The 7,977-nt window shown below is 41.2% G+C and overlaps 1 non-coding gene across 1 annotated transcript; it reads left to right on the top strand.

Annotated features, from left to right (window-relative positions):
* The first annotated feature begins 1,153 nt into the window (after positions 1–1,153).
* LOC142875734 (U4 spliceosomal RNA) lies at positions 1,154–1,294 on the top strand. The gene has a single exon (XR_012923030.1). It is a non-coding gene; the product is annotated as a U4 spliceosomal RNA (small nuclear RNA).
* The last annotated feature ends 6,683 nt before the right edge of the window (positions 1,295–7,977 follow it).

Below are 7,977 nucleotides of genomic sequence, written 5' to 3'. Positions count from 1 at the left end.
GGGAGGCTGAGGCGGGTGGATTGCTCAAGGTCAGGAGTTCGAAAGCACCCTGAGCAAGAGCTAGACCCATCTCTACTATAAACAGAAAGAAATTAATTGGCCAACTAATATATAGAAAAAATTAGCCGGGCATGGTGGCACATGCCTATAGTCCCAGCTACTTGGGAGGCTGGGGCAGCAGGATTGCTTGAGCCCAGGAGTTTGAGGTTGCTGTGAGCTAGGCTGATGCCAGGGCACTCACTCTAGCCTGGGCAACAAAGTGAGACACTGTCTCAAAAAAAAAAAAAAAAAGAAAAGAAAAGAAAATTCAATGACTTGCAAGAACAGTTAACTGGATAACCAACACAAAGAAAACACAAAAACACTCCAGGATCTGGAATAAAAATTCACTAAAGAAATTGAAACAATGAAGAAAAGTTTAACGGAACTCCTGGAAATGAAGAATCAATTCAGGGAACTACAAAACACTGTGGAAAGCCTCCAGAAGAGGGTAGACCAAACAGAAGCAAGAATCTCAGAGATTGAAGATAACACCTTCCAATTAAATAAATCAGTCACAGAGATAGAGCAGAGAAAAAAGAGAAAAGAGCAAAGCCACAGAGATAGAGCAGAGAAAAAAGAGAAAAGAGCAAAGCCTACAAGAGATGTGGGATTATGTGAAGAAACCTAATGTGAGGGTCATAGGGTTGCCAGAGGGGAAGAAGACAACACTCAAGCGTTGGATAAGCTATTTGAAAATATAATAGAGGAAAATTTCCCAGGCCTTGTTAAAAATCTCCAGATACAAATTCAAGAATCTCAAAGGATCCCTGGGAGATTCAATACAAACAGGAAGACATCACAACATGCAGTCATCAGATTGACCAAAATATCAACTAAAGAGGCCCTTCTACAAGCTGTAAGATGAAAGAAGCAAGTAACATAAAGGAAAGCCAATCTGAATAATGCCAGACTTCTCTACTGAACCTTTACCAGCAGGTAGAGACTGGGGCCCCATTCTCACTCTTCTGAAACAGAACAATGACCAGCCTAGAATCTTATTCCCTGAAAAACTAAGTTTTGTATATGAAGGAGAAATCAAGACATTCTCAGATAAACAAAGACTGAGGGAATTCACCAAGACAAGACTGGCCCTTCAAGAAGTACTCAAAATAGCTTTGCGCAGTGGCAGTATCGTAGCCAATGAGGTTTATCCGAGGCGCGATTATTGCTAATTGAAAACTTTTCCCAATACCCCGCCATGACGACTTGCAATATAGTCGGCATTGGCAATTTTTGACGGTCCCCACGGGGACTGGATAAAAAAAAAAAAAAAAGAAGTACTCAAAACAGTGTTACCTACGGATCAGCATAATAAATACACATGAATATAAATCTACCCAAAAGCTAAAGATCAAAGCCCAGATACCACAATGGCTCAAGAGGGAAAACAAAGCAACAAACTTCAACCCAAAATAATGAACAAAAATCTTCCCCACCAATCAGTTATCTCAATAAATGTGAATGGCTTGAACTCCCCCCTCAAGAGACATAGGCTGGCCGAATGGATAAAAAAAACACAATCCAAGTATCTGCTGCCTTCAGGAAACACATCTAACCTGCAAGGATGCAGTTAGACTAAAGGTAAAAGGATGGAGAACAATATTTCAAGCAAACGGAAGCCAAAAGAAAGCTAGCATGGCGATGCTGATTACAGATAACTTAGTTTTTAAATGAACAAAAGTAATAAAAGACAAAGAAGGTCACTATATAATGGTGAAGGGTACAGTTCAACAAGAAGACATAACAATTCTAAATATATATGCACCCAACCTTGGTGCACCCAGATTCATAAAGCAAACTCTACTTGATCTAAACAAATGGATAAACAACAACACCATAATAGTCAGAGACTTTAACAACCCACTGACAGCACAGGACAGATCCCCCAAACAGAAAATCAACAAAGAAATAATGGACTTAAACCGAACTCTAGAACAAATGGGCCTGACTAACATTTACAGGACATTCTACCTTAAAACCACTGAATATATGTTCTTCTCATCAGCTCATGGGTCATTCTCTAAGATTGACCATATCCTAGGACACAAAGCACGTCTCAAACAATTTTTAAAAAATAGAGATTATACCATGTATCTTTTCAGACCACAATGGAATAAATGTAGAAATAAATCCTAACAGGAGTTCTTGTTTCTACACAAAGTCATGGAAACTAAACAACCTTCTGCTGAATGATCACTTCATAAATGAGGAAATCAAGATGGAAATCAAAAGATTCTTTGAACTAAATGACAAAGGAGACATAAGTTACCAAAACCTGTGGGAGACAGCTAAAGCAGTCCTGAGAGGAAAGTTTATTTCCATAAATGCCTATATCCAAAAGTCAAAAAGATTACAAATAGACAACCTAATGAATCATCTCAAAGAGCTGGAAAAAGAAGAACAGACCGACCCCAAACCCAGCAGAAGAAGTGAAATCATTAAGATCAAATCAGAACTAAATGAAGTTGACAACAGGGAAACTAAACGGAAGATTAATAAAACAAAAAGTTGGTGCTTTGAAAAAATAAACAAAATTGACACACCTTTGTCTAGACTAACGAAAAGCAGAAAAGAAAAATGTCTAATAAGCTCCATCAGGAACAATAAAGGAGAAATTACAACTGATGCCGTGGAGATACAAGATATAATTTATGAATACTACAAAAACCTCTATGCACACAAACTGGAAAATGTGGAGGAAACGTACAATTTCTTAGAAACACACATCCTCTCTAGGCTCAATCAGGAAGAAATAGAATTCCTGAACAGACCAATATCAAGTACTGAAATTGAAACAGCAATAAAAAATCTTCCTGAAAAGAAAAGTCCTGGACCAGATGGTTTCACACCCGAATTTTACCACACCTACAAAGAACTCGTGCCTATCCTGCAGAAATTATTCCACAACATCGAGAAGGATGGAATTATCCCCAACACATTTTATGAAGCAAACATAACCCTGATACCAAAACCAGGAAAGGACACAACAAAAAAGAAAACTACAGACCAATATCCCTTATGAATATAGATGCAAAAATTCTCAACAAAATCCTAGCCAATCGAATCCAGGTGCTTGTCAAGAAAATAATCCATCACAACCAAGTGGGCTTCATCCCAGGGATGCAGGGATGGTTCAACATATGCAAATCTATAAATGTAATTTACCATATAAACAGAAGCAAAAATGAAGACCATATGATCCTCTCAATAGACACAGAGAAAGCATTTGACAAAATTCAACACCCTTTTATGATAAGAATGCTCAACAAAATAGGCATAGATGGGGCTTACCTAAAAATGACACAAGCCATATATGACAAACCCACAGCCAATATCATCCTGAATGGGGAAAAATTGAAAGCATTCCCACTTAGAACTAGAACTAGACAAGGCTGCCCACTATTTCCACTTCTATTCAACATAGTGCTGGAAGTCCTCACCTTAGCAATCAGACAAGAGAGCAGAATTGAGGGCGTCCAAATGGGAGCAGAAGAGATCAAACTCTCACTCTTTGCTGATGACATGATATTATACCTAGAAAACCCTAAGGATTCAACCAAGAGACTCCTTGAACTGATAAATTAATTTGGTAAAGTCTCAGGATACAAAATCAATACACAGAAATCAGAGGCATTCATATACGCCAACAACAGTACAAGTGAGAACCAAATCAAAGACTCAATTCCCTTCAAAATAGCAGCAAAGAAAATAAAGTACCTCAGAATATATATAACTAAGGAGGTAAAAGACCTCTACAGGGAGAACTATGAAACACTGAAGAAAGAAATAGCAGAGGATATAAACAGGTGGAAGAATATACCATGCTCATGGGTCGGCAGAATCAACATTGTTAAAATGTCTACACTACCCAAAGTGACCTACAGAGTCAATGCAATCCCTATTAAAATACCATCATCATTTTTCACAGATATATAAAAAATAGTTTCACGCTTTGTATGGAACCAGAGAAGACCCCGTATAGCAAAATCAATCCTAGGCAATAAAAACAAAATAGGACGTATCAATTACCAGATTTCAAACTATACTACAACGCTATAGTAATTAAAACAGCTTGTGATTGGCACAAGAACAGGGACATTGACCAGTGGAACAGAACAGAGAACCCAGATATAAAACCATCCTCATATAGCCAACTAATCTTTGACAAAGCAGACAAAAACATACACTGGGGAAAAGAATCCTTATTCAATAAATGGTTCTGCGGCCGGGCGCGGTTGCTCACACCTGTAATCCTAGCTCTCTGGGAGGCCAAGGCGGGCGGATTGCTCAAAGTCAGGAGTTCAAAACCAGCCTGAGCAAGAGCGAGACCCCGTCTCTACTATAAATAGAAAGAAATTAATTGGCCAACTGATATATATGTAAAAAATTAGCCGGGCATGGTGGCGCATGCCTGTAGTCCCAGCTACTCGGGAGGCTGAGGCAGAAGGATCGCTCGAGCCCAGGAGTTTGAGGTTGCTGTGAGCTAGGCTGACGCCACGGCACTCACTCTAGCCTGGGCAACAAAGTGAGACTCTGTCTCAAAAAAAATAAATAAATAAAATAAATGGTTCTGGGAAAACTGGATAGCCACATGCAGAAGACTGAAACAAGACCCACACCTTTCACCTCTCACAAAAATCAACTCACGCTGGGTAACAGATTTGAACATTAAGTGTGAAACTACTAGAATTCAAGAGGAAAATGTTGGAAATACTCTTCTAGACAGTGGCCTAGGCAAAGAATTTATGAAGACGATCCCAAAGGCAATCACAGCAGCAACAACAATAAATAAATGGGACCTGATCAAATTAAAAAGCTTCTGCACAGCCAAAGAAACTGTCAAGAGAGCAAATAGACAACACACAGAATGGGAGAAAATTTTCACAAGCTACATGTCCGATAAAGGGCTGATAACTAGAATTTATTTAGAACTCAGGAAAATCAGCAAGGTAAAATCAAACAACCCTATGAAAAAGTGGGCAAAGGACATGAACAGAAATTTTTCAAAAGAAGATAGAATAAAGGCCAACAAACATATGAAAAAATGCTCAACATCACTAATCATCAGGGAAATGCAAATCAAAACTGCAATGAGATATCACTTATGTCCATTAAGAATGGCCTTTATCCTCAGAGTTTCTAGCAGCTATGAAAAGAAAAATAAAACAAATAAAAAAAAGAATGGCCTTTATCAAAAAGTCTCCAAACAATAAATGTTGGCATGGATGTGGAGAGATAGGAACACTCCTACACTGCTGGTGGGACTGCAAACTGGTTCAGCCTCTGTGGAAAGCAATATGGAGATAACTTAAACCCATACAAGTAGATCTACCATTTGATCCAGCAATTCCACTACTGAGCATCTACCCAAAAGATCAAATGACACTCTACAAATGGGACACCTGCACTCGAATGTTTATAGCAGCACAGTTCACAATCACAAAGGTGTGGAAACAATCCAGGTACCCATCAATACACGAGTGGATTAATAAAATGTGGTATATGTATACCATGGAGTACTATCCAGCTTTAAGAAACAATGGTGATATAGCACCTCTTGTATTTTCCTGGATAGAGCTGGAACCCATTCTACTAAGTGATGTATCTCAAGAATGGAAAGACAAGCACCACATGTACTCCCCAGCAAATTGGTATTAATAGAGCAACACTTAAGTGGACATATAGGAATAAAATTTATCGGGTGTCGAGTGGGTGGGATGGGGGAACGGGGCCTGGGCAATATATGTAACCTTAACATTTGAACCCGTATAATATGCTGAAATAATAAAATAACAATAATTTAAAAAATGAAAAATAAATAAAATAGGTGTTTGTCCCTGGGAAGCCAATAGAAAAAAAATCAAAAATTGAAAAAATTGAAAAAATAAATAAATAAATAAAATAGGTGTTCAGAAATGAATGTGTTTCTTCACACCAACAGAAACAAGCCGAAACATATAAAAGGAAATTCTGGGCAAGATGATAGCAAGGACCCAGTTTACTAACGTCCTTCCAACATTCTCTCAAAGTGACCGATGAAATTAAAAATGGGAGAGTCTGGCGTCAGTGGTAGGAACTAGGAAAATATGCCAATCATATGCCAGGCCTCAGAGCAAGTGGGCAGCCCACTGGGCTATGTCACATAGCAAGTTTCACTCTTTATTATTATTCTGTTATTTGCTAAACTTCTTCTCTGACCCTGTTATTGTGCTAAGGCTATATATGCATTATTTCATTTAATCCTTGCACCAGTAAACCTATGAAGTAGGTATCTTTATCACCATTTTTCAAATAAGATATATGAAATATATTTAATCCGAGGTCAGAGGGTGGTGAATCCCATGAGTCTTCAGCATTGTCAGGCCTTGAATCTCAGCCCCCAGGGATGTCACTAAGCAGTGAGGGAATCCAGAGGAGGGTGGAGGTGAGAAGGGGGTGAATGGGCTGTGTGGAGACTCGAGTGGCAAGCCCTGTGCAGTTAGGGGAGAATGCTCATCCCACCTGCACGAATGAAGTGCCCCAGTGTGCAGGAGCTCCCCTTTCCCTTAATACTCCATGACCCTGGCAGGCAGCATCGCAATCCATGCTGAACAGAATGTGAGGCTCAGAGAGTTTAGGAGGTGGCCCAAAGAATACAGAGACTAGTTAGGAATTTGGGGATTTGCACCCAAAGTGCCCGTGTTGTGTCCCTGGGCTGCGTGCTGACTCCCCCAGCAATGGTGCAGGGTGTGCACGGCTCCTCTTGGCCTGGCTGGGCCAAGAGCACAGTGTGCTGGGGAGTCTGGCTGGGATTTGCTCTCCTACCCCTTGCCCACAGGCAAGAGGCCAAGGGACACAGGAAATAGGGGCCTGCGAGAGGACAGCCCAATTGGAAGAACCTGTGTGCCTGGGGGGTGGGGGGTGGCCTGAGCTGCACAAAAGCTCCTTGTCTTTTCCTTTTGGCACGAGCAAGAATTTCCAGAGTCCCCAGGAAGACCCACGCTGGGAGAGCCCTCAGCAACGGACGGGCACGGCCAGCCCCCTCTCTGCATGGCTGGTGGGGCTACTAGCCCAGGGCATACAAGTTATAACCAGAGACAGGGACACGGTGGAGTGTGGACATGGATGTCTCTCTGTTGGGGGTGGGAAAAGGTGGGGAGGAGTACTTGACAAGTTCAAATTTAAAGAATTTGTTTATTATTTTTTGAATCTACCCCCTTTCTTGCATGCAGTCCCGGTTCCTCCCAGGTGGGAGAAGACGTGGGAAGTTAGGGGAGAAGTTAGGGAAGGTCTGCTTGGTGCAGGGAGAAATGAAGTGTAAGGGGAGGTTTAACATTAACAATTATAATACCAGCCATTATAGTCCCAACAGCTGACATTCACTGAATCCGCCTTCACGTCCAGCACTGTGTGGAGTACAGTGTAGAGTCTGTTTCTTAGTTAATCTTGGCCGCAACCACATGGAATGTGTTCTGTGGTTCTCCCAGAGCTTGGCAATAGCAGTTTCCCAACCAGTGTCTTTTGAAGTGACAGATCCACATTTAGAGGAGGAGGAAACTGGCCTGAGAGAGTCCAGCAAGTGAACTCAGCCCTGGCTGACCACCGTGCCTCCCATCCACCCACTCAGCCTGGAGCCGTTTTTGCAGCAGGTTCACGTTGCCAAGTGTCATCATTTCAGTTAGTTGGGAAATTTATGGATATTTCCCGACGATGCATCAACCTACGATTCCTGGATCCTCTGTGGGCTTGGGGCGTAGGGCGTCAGTTGGCATTGAATGTGCTTTCTGATCTTCCTTATCAGCTTTTATGTAATTGGCCGCATCCTTGAGAACCAGCTCCTTGAGGATGTTCTCTGCAATGCTCTCTAGGGAGATGATCTCGTTTTGGCTCCTTGGGTGGGAGTTTGGGTAAAACATAAACTCTCTGAAGACACCACTTGGCTGACTATTCAAAGCA

This window comes from Microcebus murinus, chromosome 14, assembly GCF_040939455.1.
Source record: "Microcebus murinus isolate Inina chromosome 14, M.murinus_Inina_mat1.0, whole genome shotgun sequence".
Taxonomy (NCBI): Eukaryota; Metazoa; Chordata; class Mammalia; order Primates; family Cheirogaleidae; genus Microcebus; species Microcebus murinus.
Note: the sequence above shows the minus strand (reverse complement) of the source record. Positions and strands in the feature narration are given on the sequence as shown.